General features: G+C 39.7%; 1 protein-coding gene across 18 annotated transcripts in view; it reads left to right on the top strand.

Moving 5' to 3' along the window:
* The window catches only part of DLGAP2 (DLG associated protein 2), a 501,744-nt gene that overhangs the window by 138,596 nt on the left and 343,034 nt on the right, over positions 1-20,114 (top strand). For 4 of the 18 annotated variants that reach the window (XM_075414739.1, XM_075414738.1, XM_075414745.1 and 1 more), the window contains exon 1: positions 5,396-5,829. The exons of 13 other annotated variants lie outside the window; for them this stretch is intronic. The gene's annotated coding sequence lies outside the window, so the exon portion shown is untranslated. Of the gene's footprint in view, positions 1-5,393; positions 5,830-20,114 lie in introns of those variants that run through there. One more of the 18 variants, XM_075414731.1, reaches the window with a different exon arrangement.

Genomic DNA, 20,114 nt, shown 5'->3' with positions numbered 1-20,114 from the left:
GAATGTGTAAAATCCAAAGTCAGATAGGAAAAGATTGTCTCACATCATGTTTTCATCTATTTGAACTTAGAAAATTAGGAAGGAGAGGGGAAGTCAAGGCAAGGAACACAGGATTGCAAGTGAAAGAACTGTTTCTCATGGGACGTAGACCAGAAAACAAAAAGATAGGAAGATAAAAGCCCATCATTTATCACAACTCATCAGTAGCTATTTTTACTCAAAACAAGAAAGGCTCAGGAAGTCTACACTGACATTCTTAAACCAGTGGTTTCTGACCAACGTTACCTGAGAAAAATATTTTTAAGTTTGGTGAAAATAATGCCCCTGCTATGAAGTTTGTTGAAATTTAACAGTGCAAAGTTGAGACACTTCTTAACTGCTGTAAGCTTATACAACTCCACAGGGAGAGCAGGTGTTTACTGTTTATTTTTCTTTTCCAATAATCCTTTTGAGATACCAAGTTCTTGGGTACATTCTGAAAATGCTCCTGCAAAGAAAAGGCTGGAAGCTCTGAAAAGGGTAGGCTATTAAGAACTTCTAAATTAAGCCCTCTGGAGATGTTGGTAAGAAGAAAAAAGTGAACTTTTTGAAGCAATCTCATTGTCTTTAAAAGAAGGCACTCATGATACTTTTTTTTGTGTTATTGGTACATGGTCTTTCAGGATAGTCTTGTTGTTATTATTGCCATTCTTCAACACTTGCATTGAAGGGCAGCCAGAATTTTTTGCAGTCTTGCCTCCAAAGTAGCGAGGGATTGTTGTTCACAAAGCTGTCCTGCTCACAGATGCATATTCTACCTTGGTAATATCAAAATATAAAGAATTTCTGACATGCTAACCTGCAAGAACCTTCTTTTTTGTGTCACAAGGTTTATGACCATACCATAGCTTTGCTGGTCAATGTTAGGACAATCTTATAGCTTTCATCTTCAATGAAGAAAACTGTCTCCATAAATCACCTGTCTGTCACAATAACTGTAATTTGTAGAGAATCCTGATCTGAAATGCTGTAGGAATTAGATTTATTGGCTACGAGGATGAAGCCTGCCAACTATCTGACCTTCAGCTCTTTCTACCAGGCATCCTACAGTATCAAGGTCTACGGTAGAAGAGAGTATTTGGTTACCACTTATATTAAACAGTATTTTACACAAACTTTTAGGCCATAAGTGTTTCAACATGGCTCCCTCTCCAAGCAGTGGGGAGTTCCACTGAAAAGAGAATGACTTAGTAAAATGCACCGTTTCAAAGGCAGAATGACATCAGACACAACTTTTTATTCAAGGGTCAATAGATGCAAACTGTGGCCATCCCTTATCAATCAACAATTAGGCTAACTAGGCTCTGAAAAACAAAGCAAAGCTCCCCTTAAAAATTTTAAATATTTCTGCTCTCAATTATTGTAATATTGATATGGAAATGAAGATTATGTGTTTTCCCATCAGAACATGTCACTTTTTATTTGGTAGATATTTCTTACACCTGTATTCCTAATGGAGTGTGAAATTAAAATGAACTTTCATGTTTTCTTGGGATACCAGCTTTGCAGCTGGTGGTATAGAAATGAACTTATGAACAGGGCTTTCTCCTGATTGTTTCAGCCATTAAGTAATAATTTATTGTGATTATTATTCTTAACAATTTATTTAGGTATGATATTGGCAATAGATATTTCTAGATTTTTGTTGACTAATGGGATTTTGACAAGTAATTAAAAACTGCAGATTATTCTTCATCATCATTATGTTATGACAAATTACATTTGGCCTTGCAAGGCTGAAATTCCCCTTTGGAGTTTTATGTTGTCTTTTTGAAAAGTAATATTGATGAATCTCAGAGGGATTTAAGGAAGAATCTTTGCTTAAGTACAGCAGTATGATGCATCTTGTAGTAATGTCTGTCCAACGTGTCCTATCAGTTAGGCTCAACACCTCAAGAGATATGAGACGTGAGTAGGCCTGAATAAAAGAAGGATGCACTTTTTAGCCCTTAGTGTCTCTGATCCTAGCTGCAACTGTTAGAAAGGATAGCAGACTAAAATTTCCTTGTCCAAGACCCTTGCTTAATTTTCCTACTTGATTGTTGTGGAAACAAGTAGAGGCACAAGTTCTTAGAAGGCTTTTCGTTGTCTTAGTGCACATGTTCCTTGTTGATCAGCACACACGAGGGGTCACCTGAGTAACATGAGCAAAGGAACCACCACAGCATGTGCAGTAACTGTTTTCCTGCTGTGTTTCTGGAAAAGGATGACATGTAAGAATTTGCTTTTTATTTGTACTGATTGTTGGTTGTTTACAGTTTAAAAGGAAAGCATAGCAATATTTTTAGTATAAGTTTTGTTGATTTTGTGTTTCCCCACTAATCGAGATAAGTTACACTGACACATACTGGAGATGGCTTGCTCCTCGAACTGGCAGATGAGCTCATTTAGCTGACGCAGTTCCTTCCATCTTTACTTTAAAGAGGCTATCCAGTAAAATATCAGTAGGTGTTTTAGAAGGTAGCATCTTTCTGTCTCCTACCTTTCAGAATGGAGTTTCAATAATCTATGGGTGTTTTGTGACTTAGGTTTCAATTCTAATTAGTGGAACGTCTAGACATTTTAAAGAAGATCCAGTCTGCTTATTCTCTGCCCAGGAACGTGCAGATTTATAGACTGGCCCTAATGCCTGGAGAGATTCAGTTTCCAAGTTTGCTAGAAAGAATAAGCCAAATAAAAGTAGAGCAGCAGGAGTTTCAAAGGTGGTCTAAGGAAATTTAGACTTATTTGTTAAGATATCAATGGGTTTTTTATGATCCCAAATTTCAGACAAAGATATTAAGAGGGGTAGAATATTCTGTTGTGTGGTCTGCAATTTTTTCAGGTGTCCACTGTTTGCTTGCTTACCGTGAGATGTTGTGGCTTATGACAGCGTCCCCTGGACCGAATACAACAGCTTTCCTTTCACTGGAGTGACTCGCCCTTTTGGTATAATCCTTCAGGCCATTCCTGAGCCAGTAATATGTTTGGGGTGCTTTCTCACAGTATGTCCTACCCAAATGGGTACCCTTTGGGAATGACAGTTCATTCCTTTCAGCACTATCTTTTATAAAGCCTGGAGGCCTTGAAGCAAAGATCAGAACCATCAGGGCATCTTCCACTGGACCATGTTTAACATCCTTCTCTGCATGTGAAAGCTGTGCTCTAAACTCATCGCTGTATGCTTGGTAAGCTCAAAACTAGGTTAAGCAAGAGTGGTGACATCCTTTGGCTCAGATGCTGAAAAAGATATTGTTTTAAGAAAATGTATGCTTTTCCTACTATATCCTGGAACAGCCTTAAAAGTCTTTGTACATTGCCAAGAAAATCTGACATTTAGTGTTTCCCAACGCAGGACTGAGTTTGATGGAGCAGTGATGAATATTCTTTTTAGTGATTTTCTGCCTTTCTTTTTGCTCATTCCCATTTCATCATCTTTTATCTAGCCAAGAGAGAAACTTCTGGACCATCAATCTCAGTTACACACACACATGCTTCCACTTTCTAACTGTTTCTTGTGTTATCTTTATCTTTTGTCATGGAAACACATGGAAAATATTTATGCCACCTGGACACACAGAGTATATGCTTTTCTGCTTCCACCCAGAACTGAAATGAAGGGGTTATGGTCCCCAGAGTCAAAGCAGTGCTTATGTTTTTGCCCGGATAGCATACCCAGGGAGATCAGCTAGTGTTATCTTGAAGATGAGCACAGGAGGGAGGGAGAAAGAAAGCACCTGCTCATGTCTAAATGGCTATTCAGTGCTCTGAAATGGTTTTCTCCATTGTTTTCAATCTCTGAGGAAGGAGTTCTTCTCTTTAGGGTGCTTTTAGAAAGCCTGTTGACTTTTCTGCTCTGACAGCATAGCTGCGGCTTAGAGCCATGGATCTGTGCTCAAAGTTTGCTTTCACTCCTTCTAGACCTGACGTGAGTCACAGTGGTAGTAGTCAGCTCTGAAAGAGTAGCTTTTATCGTTAACATTTGCGCTGTTTGCCTTTGGGACCCTCCCTGTGTATAATACAGAAATTTAGTAAAGGGTGGTCCCTGCCCCAAAGATATTATGAAGTAAATGCGAGGCATAACAAGGGCTGTCTACGATGGAGGGGTGGATTTTGAGAAGTGGACTCTGTTGTGATGGAACTACAGCAGTGGAAATGTGTGTAAAGTCCTTTTGGGTTTTGTGCTTTTAACCTTTAAGGTTTTCTACCCCAAAACCCCAGCTTGACTGGAGTTCTGGTGAGCATTGTCCAAACACTAAAGCGGATGGATCCTAATGTTGTGTCTTTCTGTCTGGGTGTTAAGACGTTGTTTAGATGCAGCTCAGTCTGTTCAAAGCAGGAGTATGTAAACCAAGATTTGTTGAAAGATGCCCTCAGGTAATTTTCTGAAACTGGGGACCTTCTTTTGAAGTTCTTACCAACTTCTGCCAGGAAAAATATTAAATACAAAGTCCTTAAGCAATTTGCTTTAGCCGCTAGGCACAACCAAGTTCCTTGGGGAAAGGGCGAGGGAGCAAGTGAACGCGCTATCACCTTTAACTCTCCTCAAATCTCTATATGTTAAAGCAGGCAGATGGAAACTAATTTCAGCAAATAGTGAGTATCGTAACATTTCCCAAATATGTATATTTGATAGAATGATTTTTCTTAAGAAAATACTGATCTGAGAAATGAAATCCATGCAGTTAGAGCATGAAGCAAACTAGTCTAGCAGACTGGATTTCAAACAGTCTAAGGATATTTTGTTACAGAGTTCATATTCCAAGCTACTGTGACAAGCAGTTGCTAATTCTAAAAATATTTGGTAAGAGTGGGCTAATTTGTGCATCACTGAAGCATTGGTCCTTTTTGCTGTCAATGTGTATTTTGCATTTGCAAGGAAAGAGGATATGCAGACTTTATTGTTTGTTAAAAAGAAACCAACAGCTACATTTCTTAACTGAGAGTGATTTTGTTCATATCTACCGGCATCCTTGTGAGTGCAGAAGGCATTTGAAAAGGTGCCACTGCTGTGTGGTTACGTTTTATTTGCCCTTACTACCTCTCTAGGATTTTTTTTTTCTTTCCAGTTATAGTTGTTTTTTTTCTTTAATGAGCTCCACTAGGCAGACAGGTTTAATTCTTCTCTTCATTTTCAGCCTTTTAGATGATTATGCAGGATTCATGATACCACATCAGCAGAAGCTGCTGTAGATTGATGGGACCCTATCAACCACCCTGCCCACTCAATATTATAAAGATTTGTGTCGTCAGTGGTCGTGACGTTTGGTAGGAAGTTGCCCATTTATGGATACTAGAGCAAATGATATCATCACAATAGGTGGCTCCTGTCTAAATAGGATCATTTGTGAAATGAGATTACAGGCATTTATCTGGGAAACAGGAGACAGAGGCACCTGCTTTATGTAATTGATATCCTGGGGAATTACTGTGTACAATAATCAAGAAAAATCTTCATTTCTAATTCTATTATGTGGGAAAAAAGCCCCTCTTTTTTCTGCCTGCATAAAACAAACCCCACTTCCACATGGAATAAGCTCCAGACCATGTTTTCTATTATGCTTGAATATATGGGACATGCATTGCAATCCTATGCTTGCCACACTGCTGCAGTATACTTGTTTTGCAGAGCTCTGTAGCAGGCTAGTCAAAGCTGTGACTAACCAGACCCTTGGATACATACTCTAATCTCTGGCCTTTATTTTTACAATGAATTTGATTTGTTCATTGATCGTGTATTTTTTCTGATTTGTGAGAAGCTTCATGCTCTGTGTTTGGATCCTGACTGCAATACAGCAATAGTCTGATACGGTAAGTCAAAGATGACTCATTTCTTACTCTTGTGCCTTCAATTTATACTTTCTACAACACCATCTCATCAGGTAGAAAATTATGTGTTAATTAATGTTGAAGTAGTTAATTTTCAACAGATGCTCTTCCCTTCCCTCCCCCCAATACTTTGCACCATGGCTTTTTCCTTCTCGTGAAAGCAATAGGTTTGAACTGTCTTTAAGTGTAATGCTTTTGCTCTGTTATTTTTAATAATATTGTCAACATTTTGTCCTATTCTTTAATTTCATCAATAAAAAAGAAAATAGATCACACACACAGATTTGGAACTTAACATGTGATGCTAGAATACGATAAGTTCAGTTCAATATTAACCTTTATTACAGTGAACACAATTGGAAAGGCAAGAATTTTTTTGGGGGGGGATTTATAGTTCAGATAAAGTAGAGGGGTTTCAGTTTTCATTTGAGTATGAATACAGTCAGATACATCCAGTTACAAGAGCCTTTATTTTATGTGAAAGCAGTGGAGAGAAAATGCCTTACAAAACGACAGTTTCCTTTGTAATGCAGCGTGCAGAAGAAGATTCAGTAGTACCCCTTATCAACTGCACTACATGAGATAAGAGCAAAAAACCCCACATATTTGCTGCACAGTGATAGAATCCTTTATGTTATAGAAACGTTGCTAGCAAAAATGCCATCGAACAGAAATATTCTTTAAAGAGCGTTTAAAAAGTGCTGTGATCACACACAGAGTATGCACTCTTTTGGATAGCTAACATTAATTGTACAATAAGAATTAAGTTTTGATACAAGAATTTTTTAGAGAAACCTACCTTTAAGCAGAGTTCTGGAGGTTCACTGGGTTACTGGGTCTCCTTTAGTAAGGTTCATTCAATCCTGGTTTTAGAATTGGCAACTTTGCAGCAAGTGAACAACATTCAGATGGCTTGAAATGTTTGAATATGGGAAGTATTCTCTGCGTGTATTTTTCTTCCCTCCCATACCTTTAACTTTTCAACAGTAGAGGTTTTGTTGTTTCGTTTGGTTTTTTTTCCCCTGTGAGTGTTAGCCCTTCTAGTTTTGGATATGCCTGTCAAAACATTAATAAATTTGTATTTGCCAGTATAGGTTTCTGATGTTCCAGTAAAATAGCTCACTCTTTAAAAGTTTATGCAGGAACAAAGCCAAAAAGGAAAAAAAGTGAGGTCTGCATGGAATCGGAACACAGATACAGGCTGGCTGTCATCAATTCACAAGTTGTAATTACTGTTGCTTTTTCACTTCTGTGGAGAAGTTTCAAGGTTTGATTTCGGCAGTACCAATGTGATTATTTCACAGGCATGCATTAATATCAGCTCTTGCATTTGCTCATAATTAGTTCATGGATCCATATCTGTCATGTTTCCCTGTCATTTGAGACAGCCGACATCCTTTTTATTTAGCAACAAGTGATCAGCACGATCATGTAGTGCCCAGTGCAGTACATTTTAGAACGTATCTTCTGAAATGTGAAAGCAGTTAAACGATATTTACTAGGTGTTTAAAATCTGCGTGCTTAGCAAAGTTAGTGACTACTGAATGAAACATGCTATTTTAAAATGCTAGAAGGCAGGTGATGGTACTTCAGCACATAAGCGTATTAAACAGCAGCACTCTCCCTGACATTACCCTTTGCTTCTGCAAAAACCCCACAGAATAGAGGCTATTTTGTTCTAATAAGTGCATAATTAGATCTACTTAATATTTTTCGTGGAAGTTATTTCATTGTAAATGCCTCTTAAAGTGATCTAGAAAAATGAAGACATTTCCACAGATTTCATTTATGCATGTTAAGCAAAAGCTGAAGGGAAGTGGCATATACTGCATGTAGAGGCCAGATTACATGCTCTGTAATTCAGGCATACAACTGTTATGTAGCTTAGCTGATGAAATTTCAAATAGCGAGCGGTTTGCAGGGGGCATCTTTTAGAGAATAAACATAAAGAAATGATTGTGTAGTCGCTGCTTTTTGCAGTCCACCTACTGTTTTGAAATTTTATTTAAAAAAAAATTGCATTAATAATTTTCTATCAGTTTTGCATCGCTCTCATAATTTCCCACTACAGGGAAGCAGATTTAGCAGCAACATTTCAAAATAATAAAATAATTTAAGATTAAGAGCAAAGATAATCAACATAATTGGAGTAATAAGCATGCTGAAGGGTATATAAATAAAAGCATTCCAACTATTACGTTTAAAAGAGTACATACAGTTCTTAAATGAATTTAACAACTATGGAGGAGGAATGACCATAGCACAGAACTTACAATGTTCCACTTTTGCCTTATCTAATAAGTTTTTAAATTATATATCCAGGAGTCACACAACTCTGTAACATAGACTACCTTATATTAGTTATGCTCCATAAATTTTCCGTATTATTTGTTGCATTCTGTTATGGCCAATATGTTAGATATCTCAGCCATATTTTTCTGAAAACTTTTTGATCTATATGCTTGAAATTTTTGTCCTTAGATACTTCATTTTATGTGCTTAGCTTTGTCATTGCAAGAAGTTAATATAGTTAATAATTTCATTCTATTTTTGAGGAGAAAGGCTTGAATTTGAGCTGGAGTACATCAGGGAAAATCATGGATAACTGGAGTTCTGTACCTTCAAGTTTCAGGAGTGTGGTATAGATGAGACCAGATAGATGTCTCCCATGTGAATATAAAGGGAGTTAAGTACGCACACAAAGGAAGGAATACGGGATCCACATTTCCACGTTTCCCAACTGCTATCAAAAATAAAATTCTAATAAATTATTCTAGAGTAGGAAGGAAAATTAGCTGGCTTTTTACACTCATTTCAAAAGGAAGTTCTGTTCACTGAGAAGAGTTTAGTATAGCACGAGGTCTGTGAGTGCCAGCTTCATTTTCTCGAATATCACAGGCAATACATTTTTCTCTTTGTGTATACTTGAAAAATTCTGCCCAAGGTCAATGCAAAGGGCTGCAGCATGTACAAAACCACACATCTTTGTCTGGAGACCCCATGGCTAAATCAAATTGAATTGCTTTTAGTTTCTCATTGTGTAATATAAAATATTCATACCTGCAACAATGAAAGGTTTACATGGATTGGTCCAATACGAATTATGTCTGTCATATAATTTAATTGTCTTTGACAGATGCGCTTGCAAAAATGATATTAAAGCCTGAAAATCATGCAGGACAGTGTGAACGCCAGCAAAGCATGCAGAAAGGAGCAAAGTAGTTCTGCTTAGCAAGCTATTAATTCCTCTTAGCAGTACATTACCAAGGTACAAATCGGGTAACAAGTCTGTTACCGTCAGACAACTCGCACAGTAGAGCATTTAGTGATATACAGAGAAAACCACATAGTAGTTCATAAAGTGAAACTGCATCATAGTCACTATTAACATCTTAAGCAGTGTGCAATTAATAAATGTTACTGTAGCATTTGTGGTAGCGATAATTACTTGCAGTATCAAAGTCAAAGATTTAAAGGTGACCATTGCCCATCAGAAGAAAGTGAGAAAGAGGTCCAAAGCAGAAAATCACTTAAGGATTGCACATTTCCGTGCAATTTCTGAGAAGGACTTTCTTTGTTATCAGGTTCAAGTTTTAGCTGATCTTTGTAGTAATGTGTTGCGAAAAAAGTCACGTGTTGTCTGTCCTGCCAGTTCTTACCACTCTATCTGTCTTCTGGTATGAAAGCAACAATGTCCTTTATAAATTTCAGTCCATTTTCGAGGTGACCTGCCATCATCAAATCCTTGGTATCTAGGGCTTGAACACGCTTCTGCTGAAACTGATGGCAAAAGATTTACTGGCTTAAACAGGGATTATGATAAGGGCAGCCCACCATTTAATAATACAGGCCAGAAAATATCAGGCTGCTTTTTAGCTTGGCAGATCCAGGTCCTGTTCCTGCAGGCAGATATCTCACAGCAGTTCACGAAGACGAAGAGCTCTTCCAGACCTAGTGTGCTTTACCCGCAGAGAGAGGAGGGGCAAGGGCAGGCCAGCCATGTCGAGATAAATATTCCTGTAACCCAGCACAGACGATGGCATAGCTGGTGATCGTGTGGCTTTGGGGAGCCAGCATGCGTCCCTCCTTGGGCTGCGCAGCCGGGGCACAACGTGCCGATCTGTAGCACCATGGCCATCTGTAGCACCATGGCCATCTGTAGCACCGTGCCCCTGCTGCCAGGACTCTGGCGGAGTCCTGCGCTTTGAGTGGCGAGGATGAAAAAGAGAAGCAGGCGTTGGTGGTCTCATGTTAATTCAGCACACGACCATGGTAACTCCCTCGCCATGGCTTCTCCTCTACGTGATGACAAGGAAACCCAAGCGGATGTAATTCATCTCCTACGGAAGTTTTGTCATGGGGTTGGAGGGTGCAGTAAGGCATTGCTTTGAGGAGTGGGTCCGGTTGAGATGTTCTTGTTTTTTGAGGGGATCAGGCTTTTCCTGGGATGTACTTGTTCGTGGAAAGCCCCTCTTTGTGCTGGCTCTCTCCTTTTAGAGACGAGGCCTGGGTTAAACACCCCGAAGCCTCAGATCCCTCACCATTCACGTCGGCTGCATGGCTAGGAGCAGAATGCGAGGGCTATTCTACACATTTGTCTAGAGGTGATTTTTTAATCCCATTTTTCTTCATGAATTTTTAGTGCTATAAATTTTATGAATATCTCTTTAGGTGGAGTATTGTCGTAGCGACAGTCATTCTCGCATCTGATTTATTTTCCTTCCCCCTGCCCAACTGCTGATAGAAGTAACAGGCAAGAACTAAAAGAAATTAAAGGCGTAATTTTCCTGTTCACTCAGTGTGTTTGACAGCATTTTGCATCTACTCAGCCTCACTGTTTCCTCAGTGCAATCATTTGGCTTCTTCCCATTTGTGCAGGCTTAGCAGCAGCTGAAAGGAGAAAACATCTTAAACCAAGAGGAATAAAATTGTAATGGCGTAAAGACTGGCAGGCTAAGTAGCTGAATCTCACAGGGACTCTTGATTTTATTGATTGTATGGAGTCAATGGTATTTTTCTCATAAATATGTAGCCTATATACATCTTCATAGATTTAGTAAAAGCTTAAATTATACCTTACAATTAATTTGTGCTATTGCTCTGGACTGCCCTCTAAACATTTACCTCTCCCATATTTTAACTGAAGTTGTGGCACAATTTCATTATTCCTTTAGCAGATCCATGTGAAGAGGTTCACATCCTGCCCACAGACACTTGTTCTTTCCCACTCCCTGCCCAAAGTGGGCCAGATTGTGCTGACTTGGCTCTTTCTGTGGCCACATTCCAAACCACAGCTTTGATGAGACTGGCTTTTTCAAAAACATGCAGAGACAAACTGCACAAAACTTTTTTTGTGATTACTTTTCTTTTTTTGTGTGCATGTATAGTTCCATTTTCTTTGACTGTATCGTTTCACAGTTGCATTTTAAAGCACAGGGGATAACTTGTTGATAGCACAACTTGGGGCTTTTGAGGTTGCTGTAGGAAAAGATCTGGAGCTAGGAGCAAGACTAACTTCCAGTAAGAGCCTCTTAAATCAGATCTACAGCCAAAGAAGTATTAGCAAGCTTGAGAAGTTCACCTGATCTAAATGTTGGATTCCTAAAATAGGTCAAATAATAACAAATTATTAGGGGATAAGTATGTGAGAGGAGAAGTAGCTGCAAGATTTCTGCAACGGATTTTGATACAGTGTTTCTCTTCAATATTGCTGCAGAACAAGGTGGCTCATTATCGGTATAATTTCCATTGTAGCAGCACCTGTAACGCCAGTGAAGGATGAGGACTTCATGGAACTAAGCACTGTCTGAATAAGACCTTGTTTTGATAGCAGGAAGGACCCCTGTCCTTAGTGTTCACACTGCAGCTGCCAAAATGGGTTCAGCAGGGTGATGAAACAGATGAAAAACAAATTTGGGGTGGTGAGCTAATAATATCAGCCAACCTTCTTAAATATAAAGTTTTTTGATGAAAGATATGGTAGAGAAATTGTATGGCATAGGACACTTTTCAGCAATAGTATGGAGCAGCATTGTGCTGTTTTCTGGGTGTTCTTCAGGTTTCCTGCATGGGCTGCACAGGAACGCAGATCCATGGCCATGCTATATAATCCTGTAGATTTTGGTGCAGATCATGGGAGACAATTTGCATGGTTCTTACTATGTTTATGTCAATATTAGCATTCTGTCTTATAATGCAATGTTGCCTTATAAAGAAAGCAGTGGCAGTGACAGTTTGGGTGCACTCTAGCCAAAAATGAGTATGAGCTTCCCCTTGGTTTTAGTGGGCTTTGGGATAAGGCCCTGTGGGAAAAGGGAAATGCTTTCTGACACAGGAATCTCCCTTTCCCGGGACTGTGCATGTCATCTCAGCCTTTTGTGCTTGGTCTCCCGTGAAGCTAGTTGTAGTACTACTTTGATGGGTCCCTCATGTGCCTGTTGCAAAGTGAGTGCCTGCTTCTTATCATTCTCATGATTCCCAGATAGGACAAAGCTGTCTAGACACTAACTGCTTTGTATTAAATCCCTCCGTGCCTGATCTGAGCACGGGGTTTACAGGTACCTCTGTGCTACAATAAGCAAGAACAGATATATATTTATTATAATGTAATCTGGAGATTCATTTCTGATTTCTCTTGTTCTCCTAGGTTCTGTTATCTCCTGTACCTGGTCTCATACAGGAATGGGGTGATGTGTGAGCAGAGGCAGGCACTTGTTCATATGCACACACACACACTTTCAGTTGGAGTGGCAGAGAGAGCAGTGTGTGCCTCCTCTGAGACACTGCCAGGCAGCACGGGCCACAAAAGCCAGGGAGGATGCTAAAAACTGCCCAGTGCCTTCCCTCACTCAGCTCACTGCCCTGCTCTGTGGCTGCACACATGGGGCAATCAGAAAAGTGTGTCAAAGCCCGACACCAGAGCTGTAAAATTATAAATCAAAATTCTGGTCCTGACTGTTTTAAATGTGGGCACGCAATTCTCAGATAAGCCCTTTCAGTAGCAGTTTACATTTTAAATAACCAAATGATTAAAAGATGAATTTTGGACTAATAATCATTGTTTAGTGGTGGGATTCTGAAGTGAATAAGGTTATTGATTAGTAAACTTAGAATTTCTACTCCTAATTTTTACATGAATAATTAACAACCTCCCCCAAACTCTCACACAGGGCTACAATTTAACCAGTTCATAAATACTTCAGTCTTCATTGTTTCATGCAATGGCACTGTTTAGTCTGACCTTTGTAAGCCAGGCCCCTGTGGCACCAGTATGTGATTTTTCAGAAAAGTAACAAAACAGTCATACTGGCTTTTTACCAGATTAATCCCTCTGATTCAGGTGTTTTGATTTCACTTATATGCTCGTGCCATTAACTGCAGATAATAGAATGATAAATTACTCAGGTATTTGGAAAAAAAACTTCTGGGATATATATATTATTCCTGATAAAAAAGAGCAGGATGAGTGGTGGAGGATGGAGATATGACTGTGCTGAAATAATTTTTGGTTGTTAATGGGTCACGCAGTTTCTTTGCAAGTCATTCCTCTGTAAAATAGGGATGATAATGCTTCACCAGGAAGCAGAAGACTGTCTTCTTTGAGATAAAAGTGCAGGAGTTGCCCACTTGATATATTTGGGAAGCACTACAGGCATAAATTGATAGAAATTACATCTGATGGTGTCCATAAATGTTTCTGTCTATGCTGAGGAAGGGGAAATTATCCTCACAGAAGGGCAGATGTTTCCATTGATTCTCTTCTGTCAATTTGCTGGAGCTCTGAAGAAGTCCAGTGAAAGAGACTCTGCATGCAAAAGTCAGTGAAGGCACCTAGGGAACCTGGCCACTAACGTGCTCACTTTCAAATCTCTTCTTCAACCATATTTTCCATTTCTTTAGATTTAAAATCTAAAATTTTAGCAGTAGTCAAGCAAGGGCAGACTTAAAGACCTAACAAAGAATGCAGATTTGCGTTAGCTTCCAAAAATTAAGGTTTTGAAATTGAAAATACATGGAAGACACTGCCACTGGTGAGATTTGGTTTAAGACTATCATAAAGAAGTACTTGGAAATGCAATTCTTTGACAGTTCTACACTTACTTGTATTTTACCATTGAAGCACTGAGCAAACCAGCTAGTCTGAAAGGCACCATGCATGCCCTAATGTATTTCACATGACGAACGAAAGAGGAGAAATCATATCCACAAGCAGCACAGAGACCTGGAAAGCAACTCAGATATTTAAGATTGTATTTCAAGAGAGTATAGCTATCATGTTAATTTAATGGCACGATTTCTATTTTACTGATTTCAGTTCCAAATTCTATTAGCAGTTAGATATCAGGAGATCAACCATTATAATTTTTTTCTTTAGTACTGTCAGTTTTCTGAATACAGTATGAACATTTGTCCCCTGTACCCCAAGGGTGAAATAATATATTTTTTGCTTTCTAGATTTTCACTCATCTTAAGTGGTCGTAACAAGTAAGTTTAACTGTCTGTCTTCAAATGGGTTACTTTGAACATAAAAGAGGCTGTACTTGAATTTCCAGGTAGTGTGCCATTAAGAATCCAATTTGGGTAGTCAGTTCATTATGAAAAGATGATTTCCATGGAACTGCAGTCTGGGGGACTGCATAGCTCCTGGTCGCATGGCTATGGCACCTGTGCCCCTGCTCCGAGGGAATTCAGACAAAGTTGATGTGCTTGAAATTTTTTCAGAGACATCAGAACCTGTGAACAGATCAAAACAGTATTGGTTATTGAATAATAGAGATTCCTCCAAACAAAGCATTTTAAATTAATGCTTTCATGCTTAAATTTAAGTGGTCTTTCATGCTTAAATTTAAGTGGTCTTATTCATGCAGCTGTGATGTGTCATTAACAGAAAAATAACAATTGAGAACAGGTTTCCTAGCTACTGTTTCCGACACAGAAGGGGACACTGTGATTACCGTGCTAGCAGCTGTTCTCTTCAGATGAAGGACACTCTTACGGAGAAGTTGTATACAATATGAGAGAAATTAAATAAAGGTGTGACCAAGCCCAAACCTTCCCTAAAACTACAAAATCAATAGATTCAGACATCTGAGTATTCTATAGGTTGGTTTCAAAGTGAAGTTTGTGTGATTTTCCTTTGCTTTTTAATAAAAGGGTATATATACTCTCAGTGAAATCATTGAGGTATTTACTCATAGGCAAAATTGGATCCAAGAGTGTCCTAATGTCCATGTGGAAGACAGAAATGTGGTTCTTCCTGCTCAACATATTGCTGCCTAAAGCTACGCAGCCTTGGCCCTTACTGACTTGTAAAAAGCGTCTCTTAAAAATCATATTCTTGGGGTTACAGGGTAAAATAAGACGCCAAGAGAATCTGTTAGCTGTTCTTCATACATTCAAAACCAGATTAGACATAATATTAGTGAGAATGCTCACGGAAAGTTCTAAAATACATGCTCTAAACTCGCTTGGTTTTCCTCACACATTTTATACATCAAAAGGGACCTGGACAAATCAGAATTATAACAATCTTGCATCAGCTGGAGACTTTTTCTGGAGACTTTTTTATAGCTTTCTTTTCTCTCTGTTAAAACAAGAATAAAACAAAAAGTGGTTTTGCGCTGGTAATGGCAACATTAAATGAAGAAAGGAGTTTCGTATATTGCAAGAATAAAAGATATTGGACAGATGTATTGTGGTAATAAGGTATGAGTAGCATATGCTGTTGAGGGAGGAAAAAAAGCAAGCTCTTTGACCAAGAAGTAAGCATAAATCTGAACTGAGAACTGAAAGATCCTTATTTTCAGGAAGACGACATTGATTCATGTAGATTAATAAGAACATGTCTATATATCATCTTCGTGCACAACCTGGGATCTGGTTTGGTGGAGGGGTTAGTGATTTAGGATTTAAATGAAGCAGATTATCTTTTGAATTGCTAAGACATTAGTTTAAATTATTCCAAGTTTACATCGCTGTAACTAAGGCTTAGTCTGGAGAGTTGATTTGATTTCCTTGTGTGTTAGCTTGGACTACATTTCTTATTTGCACAAAATGGCCCGTTCCCCACCTACTCTGCTCATGGTGTTCTTCTTTCACTTGCCACTGAAGTACTACAGGGGTTAAACATGCCTCTTCCAATACCAAAATTAGTTCTCTATGCAGAATGTTGGAATCCGTTTCCCTATGATACCATCAAAAGCTTGCTAGATAACCTCAAGCTGGGGAAGGCTTTCACTGTTTTCAGTCTGCAGAAATAACAAGCAGCAGTGTATTTTCCACTGAGCTATTTAATAATTTTATGAAATATTGTCATTATAAGAGGCAGATAAACATTCATTCGTTAACCTCTTCTGTAATCCTTAGCTCTAATTACAAACCTTTACAACTGTGATGTATTTTTGTACTGATCACTTAAAGCAGTACTTTTTATTTAATTAACAAAATATCCGATGTGATGTTGCACTTCATTTCTAGAATAGTGTACATTTCTGATTTCAGTGCTCGTGGTGGGTTGACCTTGGCCAGCTGCCAGACGCCCACCCAGCTGCTCTCTCGCTCCCCCTTCTCAACAGGATGGGATAGAAGATATGGGGAAGAAGCTTGTGGGACGAGATAAAGGCAGGGACATCACTTAGCAGTCGACCTCATGGGCAAAACAGACTCAGCTTGGGGAAAATCAATTTAATTTATTGCCAATTAAAAACAGGTTTGGATAGCGAGAAGCAAAGACAAATGAAAACAACGCCTTTCCCCTGGCCTCTTCCTTCTTTCCAGGCTCAACTTCCCTCCTTCCATCCTGACTCCTCTGCCTCCCCCACCCCGAGCGGCACGTTGGGGTGGGGAATGGGGGCTGCGGTTAGCCCCTAACAGCTCCTCTCTGCCGCTCCTTCCTCCTCACGCGTCTCCCCTGCCTGTGTGGGTCCTTCCCACGGGCTGCAGTCCTTCAGCAGAAGCTTGCTTCTGCGTGGGGTCTTCACAGGCCGCAGTGTGGATCTCTGTGCCGCCATGGTCCTCTCCAGGGCTGCAGGGGAACCTCCGCTCCGGCGCCTGGCCCACCTCCTTCCCCCTCCTTCGTCTCTCCCCTTGGGGCTCCCAGGGCTGTTTCTCTCACTTTTTTTCCTTCACTGCTCACTTTTGTGTGGCATTTTTTACCTTTTCTTAAATATTTTCCTCCGAGGTGTCCCCAGGGTGGCTCTGGGGCTCAGCCGTGCCCTGCGCGGGGTCGGTCGGGGCTGGCTGGAACCGGCTGTGTCCAGCCCGGGGCAGCCCCGGCCTCTCCTCCCCTCACAGGGCCGCCCTGCAGCCCCCACCAGTGCCTGGGCTCCTGCACTCGGTACAGTGCTTTTTTGTTTAAAAATGTTTAAAATACAAGTTCTTAATATATCTGATTATCACAGTGTGGAGCAGCAATTTGAAGAGCCTTAGGTAGTACGGGTGGTTTGTAGGTAATGACGTCTAGGCAAACCAGATAGAGAAGTCAGTAAGGTAAGCTTTTTGTGCAGCTGCATCCTGCCTGTTTCTCATGGGAGGGAGAGAGCGTAGGGCAGACCTGCGTGAAAAATGAAACCCTGATCTGAAATTTCAAAGTTGTACTGAATTTTTTCTGTTTAAAACCTAATCTATTTCGTTCTGATGACTTTGGAGTTTTTGTTGCGCTGATTTTTAAAAGTGTCACAGAAAATTTCCAGGTGAGGAAGCCCAGCTTTGAATGACATATTCCAAAATAACTGTATTATGATGAATTTCATAGTGTTTCAGTTCATAAAAATGCTTTTTGAAGTATTATTCTCCTGTAGTCTTTCTGGAGAAAAATGCTCAAGTTTGGCAGTGTGGATCAACTATTTCCAAAACATTTCAATATGAGGAAAAATGTGTTTTTAGAAGCAATAAGACTCTTGCCTCATTTTTTGTCCTTCTTTGATATTGTCCAGACCATGAGAGGTCATACGCCACCCACCACGGTAGAATTCAGTGCCAGCAGACATCAGAGCAGCCTATGTGGCTCTGCGTCCTCGCCTCAGCCCACAAAGTGGGAACGAGAGCCTTCCCTGGGTGCTAGAGAGGGGACCAGCCCTGGCTGCTCACAGGGAACATCTCCAGATTGAGGAGAAATGCCTCGCCGGCAGGCAGCTATTCTGATTGCTTTCAGGGCACTGCACAGCGTCTTGTCCTCCAAGAGCTTCCCTTTGAAGGGAGCACCAGGCAGTACGTCTCCTCCTTCACTAGTGGAGATTCGACCATGTCCTCGGATGCGAGTTGCTCCACGATGTATTGGTGTAGATTATCTTCCAGATCACTTCGGCTGCAACTTGATAGCAATGCTGAGTTCCTTCCCATACTGCAGAAGCTCACATACAGAGAACAAAATGGTTCACATCTTCAAAGAGGTCCCACAGAAAAAGGCAGAACTATGCAGTTGCATGGTTTTTCAGGTTTCTCCTGCCAGTGACACCTGTATGAGTACACAGAAGCCTACATGTAGCCTTGTGTAGCCAACAGATACATGAGAATGAACATTGTGCCTATTTAAATTATGATTTCTATGAAACCAAGGCCAAAGCAAATATCCAAGAAAACTGTATAGTTCCAAAAGTAAGTTAGACACCAAGAAAAAGTTTGATTGTGATACCTTGGGACTATTCTGATGACAATAACGTAGACTACTACATATGCAAGTGATATCGATAGTCTGTACAGTTTGCAGTGCAGTTAAACTATCTGAATAGACTCACACAGAATATAATACAGTGTGCTCATCCTTTTTAGCAGGCAGATAAATCTGCCTTCTAAAGAAGCCGTCACCATGCTATTCACAGTGATTCATTGTGCTGTAGCACTGAAGTGCAGGGTGGAGACGTGAAATGTATTGTGCCTATTTTCAGTTAATGTCTTTTCTTTGTAGGTGTCTTGATTTATCTATATAGCATTCTTTTGATTATTGCTACTAACTAGGTAATCAGCATACAAAGTCTTCTAAGAGGTCTTTGATTTTGCTGCAGTTCTGTCATGCAGTTTCAGTGGGATTGACCACTGTTTCTTAGTGCAATTTTTTATTTGATGGGATTTTTTACATCAAGCATATCTCCGTTATTTACTCTAGTGAAGGGATAATAATGAGAATACAAGAGAAGGAGGTCTGCACTGTGGTACAATGATGGCAGGAGATCAACACGTTACTTCTGGACATCTGTGGTCCACACTAAGGAAACCTCTACCTTGAGCAGTTCAGCCTGTGGAATAGAAGTACTGATTTAGAGCCAAACATTTATTTATTTTTTTATTTATTAATCTTATTCATCATCTCTGGCTTCATGCTTGCTCAAAAACCTCAAATTACTATGGATTGCCTTTCACTTATTTGACTTAATCATATTCATTTGGCCAGAAAGCTGCAAAAAGAAGGAGGAGAATGTTAAGAAAAGTAACTCCTGAAGGTAGGCTAATAGCTTGTATACAGACAATTAAACTTACAAGGAGATGCACATGGTGCAGACTTACTCTTGCCAAAGTTTCACAAGGAGGCAGTTCCAGATTCTGGACAAAAATGTTGCACCATGCTGTGTCAATCTGTCTGCGTCTGAGGCTGACTGTCTCTTGGATGCATGGTTATTCTTTAATATCAGGAGCTCTACTCAGGCAGAATTACTATGCAACATATTGTGCATCGCTGTGCCTTGCTCAAAGTGCTTAGGGCTAAATGCAACTCTGGCAGGAAAACCAATGTGTCCCTTTTCCGCTTTATTTTATTTTAATTAAAGAAAGTAGTAAAGTTCTTCAAAGCAGCTTGCATTAAATATGTAAAATGCAAAAACCCAAACAAACTCACTTAAATATGCTCACCATCAATATGTTATATGCCAAAGCGGTAAAATAACTGAAGGAAGAATGTTGCACTATGTTGTCCTGGATGGATTTGAGTAGTATATTGTAAAGATGTTTATATTTACAAACTCATTTCTCCTTCTAAGATGTGCTGCCTGCAAATTTTAGGAAAGCATGTGGACTTGGGATGTTTAAACTCACTGTGTGAGATACTTGACATTGGTGCGTTGCTAAGAATATAGATATTCATACGTATATGTGTGTATGTGTACATATATATACATATGTATACAGAGAGAGAGAGAGGGGAACAAACTGATGTGAACCTGTAGCACACTACAGCAACCCGCCTCAGGCTTCATCTGAGCACATCTCTCAAGTGGGGAAAGATCATTATCCTTATTTTAGGAATTAAACGGAGGCTCCGTAACTTCCTTCATGTC

This window comes from Opisthocomus hoazin, chromosome 2 (assembly GCF_030867145.1).
Source record: "Opisthocomus hoazin isolate bOpiHoa1 chromosome 2, bOpiHoa1.hap1, whole genome shotgun sequence".
Taxonomy (NCBI): domain Eukaryota; kingdom Metazoa; phylum Chordata; class Aves; order Opisthocomiformes; family Opisthocomidae; genus Opisthocomus; species Opisthocomus hoazin.
Note: the sequence above shows the minus strand (reverse complement) of the source record. Positions and strands in the feature narration are given on the sequence as shown.